This window comes from Lissotriton vulgaris, chromosome 8 (genome assembly GCF_964263255.1).
Source record: "Lissotriton vulgaris chromosome 8, aLisVul1.2, whole genome shotgun sequence".
Classification (NCBI taxonomy): Eukaryota; Metazoa; Chordata; class Amphibia; order Caudata; family Salamandridae; genus Lissotriton; species Lissotriton vulgaris.
The window spans coordinates 130,370,392-130,374,630 of NC_141696.1; positions in this window are offsets into that span (position 1 = coordinate 130,370,392).

Consider the following 4,239-nt stretch of genomic DNA (forward strand, 5'->3'; position numbering starts at 1 on the left):
ATGTTTAATTTCAGTGGTTTTGTTACTTTAAAACTTTAGGTGTAGGTGATATTTTCGCCTAACTAGAATGTCTCTTTTACCTTTGTTTTTTTCATTGAATATATGAATATCTTAGATCATTAGTAATACATGAAGCCATTGATGTTCGCTAACGCCTCAGCTTTGACATGTTTGCCATCGAGAGGAAACACTGCCATTGGCACTGGTCCAGTACATCTTTTACATCGAAGCATTCAATACTACTGTTGGCATCAAGTTTGCTGTCTATTCACTCCTCATCCCGGAACCATTCGCCATCTGTGCTAACGCAGTCAGGAAATTAATCACTATCTCACAAATTGACGTGGATGTTTTCAACATGAATGAATGTAAGTGATGCACCACTGATGGTGGGAAGCCTCATCTAAGAGCTATTTCTGTACAAGGGCTTTGGTCAAGAAGGGAGAATCCTCATCACATTAAACCTTTGGACGTTAGAGAAGCACACCTGGCTCTCCAGGTCTTCCTGCCATTTCACATAATGAACAACATTCTCATTCAGACGGACAGTACAACAACAATGCACTGCCACAAACAAAGAGGCACTAGATCACAGAAGATTGCATATCTGGTTGTGGCCTCTGTTGAGGTGCCTTTCAATAAAGACAGTTCACTTTCCAAGATTTCTAAATGGGCAAGTAGATTCCCTTAGCACTTCTTATGAAGACATCCATGAAGTGGTGGTAGACGACAATGTCCTCAAAGAAATCTTGTTTGATTTGTTGCTATCCTAAAATAGATCTCTTGTGCTCCTTGCTATGACTGCATCCTGATTTCAAGATCCAGGATCCCTGGGCTCTGACGTTCAGATGAATTGATCAGTGACATTACTCTGTGCATTTCCACTGAATTCACTGATCTCAACATGCATCCTGAAAAACTAAAATTGTCAGGCATCAGTGATCCACATTGCTCTACAGTGGCTTTTAGTGCTGGTGCCAGACCTTGCTGCAAATGTTTTTTAAACCACACAAGAGGTCTCCACAACAGTTAACCTAATTTGACCCTACCAAATGCCAGGCCCCAGATGCTGATTTCGCCCACATGACCTGGACATGCTCCCAGATAGCCACATATTGGATTGTGGTCTTCCGGACTCTCTCTCTGATGCCATTGGCACACCGTTTCTTCCTTCCCCGAAGCTGGCCATGCTGGAAATAGTTAATATAAAAGTATGCTATCTGATGTTTGTCGCCATTGCGCTACTACTGACGAAGAGGTAAATCACAATTCCCTGGGGAACCAAAAATACACCCACAAGAACAGCATGAGAGCATGTCTTACTGCGACCTGCAAACTGAAATCTATTCAACACTCCAATCCCTGGCCTCACGGCCTAAGGACTTATGGCACGTGTATTGCTGCTACTTGCATCCAGCACAATACCCCTCCCCAGCTCACTCACCTGAGATTCAGCCTCTCCTGGAGAACTCTGCACCTAATTCCCCTATAGGGTCAGCTGCTACGTTGACGCCTTAGTACATCACGCACCCCTGCCTAGAATGAGTAGATTATGGACTGCATCTGTACCTCTCTCGGAGTATCTCTGATATCCCCAAGGAGATCGTCCTACGCGCCTCCTGTGCAGAAGACACAGCACCTCACATCTCACGCACCCTTGGAGGGCCCCCGGCTCCCCCTTCTAGTGAGTATGTAGTTTGTTGGATTTTTCTTTTTGTTACCCATTCAGCATTTTTCTCCTGAACATTACCCATCTTTGTACAGATATATTGATGACAAGAATGATATTATATGTCTGCATGTATCTTTGTTTGAAAACGTTATGAAAAACTTACAAAAACACACGTGGTTGCCCTGCAAACAGAACTCGCTCACCAGATTAAAAGATGGTATATTCCATTCTAACTGGATATCCTTGAATTTGGCTGCATAGCTCCTGAGATCAGACCATTTGGTCATATAAATCTTTCCCTGTTTGTGGACATTCTAAAAGAGGTGACTGATCCAGCAATAAGATATTCCTGCTTCAAATGGAAGAGATTTTGCCTATGGTGTCACCAACAAGGTAAAATACTATTGTCTGCCAAGAAGTCATTTCTCTGTACTGGTTACATCTGGCTTCAGCAAAATTGGAATTCTATTCCATTAAAGTCCACCATGCAGCTCTAACTGCTTACAGGAAAGGCCATAATCCAGCATCAATAGGTAGAGCCTACCAGGCAGCGCAGCTGTTTTGTTTGCTAAACACTTCCTGGGGACATTCTGAAACCTTCCCTGGGAATGCATTCCGTCTGTTACTTACTATTGGCTTTGGGCTTCCTAATTCACTGTTGTTTGCTTTCTATTTGCTGGCTTTATTTGCTTTAGGCTGTCCAGCTTGAGTTAATCCCTACTTTGGAGCATAGCCTGTTTATCACCATTCTATGCATTCTACCACAAAGTCTTTCTTTTTGTAAACAGGCCTTTAAATTTTGTCCTCGTCGCATTTGCTGTGCATTCAAAGACTGAGGTCAAATGTCAGGCTGTGTCTTCCGAGGGAGCTTGGTATTTTTCTTCTCTTGACTTCAAAGTGAGACGATTTATGTGACAATCTTGCTGGCTACTGGGGGGTGTTGAAGGAAATGATATTTTTCTGGCACGCAGCTAAATTTAAGTGTCTGAAAATGAAATGTGTAGATATTTCAGGATATACCAGAATTGGGAAAGCACAAACAAAGCAAATATTTTGTAGTGGAACATATTTGAAAACGACCAAAACAAATCAACACAGCAGGTAATGCCATTTACACACATTTATGCGCTGTATAGTTTTATTAGCAAAGTTGTATGTCTCTACCAATGTAATGGTCATTTTATATTGAAATTGTGTTGTCCGTAATGGCAGTGCGCTTCCACACCATGCATACTCCACACTACATCACTCTACACTCCACAGTACTACATGCCACTCCACTCTATGCTATACCACAGCACTCCACTTTATGCCACTCAACAACACACTACTCAACTGCCTCTATTCCACTACATGCCACAGCACTCCACTTAACGACAATCTATGCAACTCAACTCTGCATGTTTCTCTGTGACACTCTACACCAATCCACTCTATGACACTTCACTCCACGACACTCCACTCCTCCATTCTACGATACTCCACTCTATGCCACTCTTCTGACACACTACTCCACGACACTGTACTTCGCGCAGCTCCCACTATGCCCCTCCACTCTACACCTCTCCTCCTTCCACTCTGACAATCTCCTCCCTCCATGACACTCCTGACAATCTGTGCCACTCCATGGCACTACTCCACTCTGGGCCACCCTAATCTACGACAGTCTACTCCACTCTACTTCACTGTACAGAACTTCCTCTGTCTCTCCATGCCACTTTACTCAATTCTACATCAGCAGTGCATTGTGGGGGCGTGTTATAGTTACCTCAACTAACTATAATGACTGAATTTCTCTGTTTTTTTGTTTTTGTATGACTGAAATGTCCAACTAACTATAACGTCCCTGAAACCTGTGTTTTTCTCAGTGAATTTCTAAGTTTATTTTAAATTACTAATTTCGAACTATAACCTCCCTGAAACCTGTTTTTTCCCCAGTGAATTTGTAAGGTTTTTTAAAAAGCTAATTAATAACTATAACGTGTCTGAAACCTTTAGTTTTTTTCAGTGTATTTCTAAGGTTGTTAAAATGATAATTAATTCCTATAATGTCCCTGAAACCTATGTTTTTTTTCAGTGTATTTCTAAGGTTTTTTTAAATGCTAATTTTTCTAACTATGCCTACATAGGTAGGACATATGAAGAAAGCTGCAGAAAGAAGCAAGAGAAATACAGAAGAGGCAACAAAAGTACAGAAAGACGCTGAAAGAAGCAAGAGATATGCAGGAAGAACCAACAGAGGTGCACAAAGAGGCCTCGTTGCAAAGTCATTCTGCGCCCCAACTTTTAGTTTACTGGTGCCGGAGCCAGTGCTATGCTAAAAGACACGTAGAATTCTGTGAAAACACCTACATACACTAGGGGTTGGGGTACCCCTGTGAATGGGATGACCTCCCCTGTAAGGCTCTGTTAGAACTGGGATTTCTGGTTGGCTAAGGCTTACGCCAAAACCAGGCAGAAACCACCATTCTAGTCTGGGCAAGGGAGTCACACGCCAAGATAACCCCTGCTCAACCCCTTGGTAGCTTGGCACGAGCAGACAGGCTTATCCCGGAGGCAATGTGTAA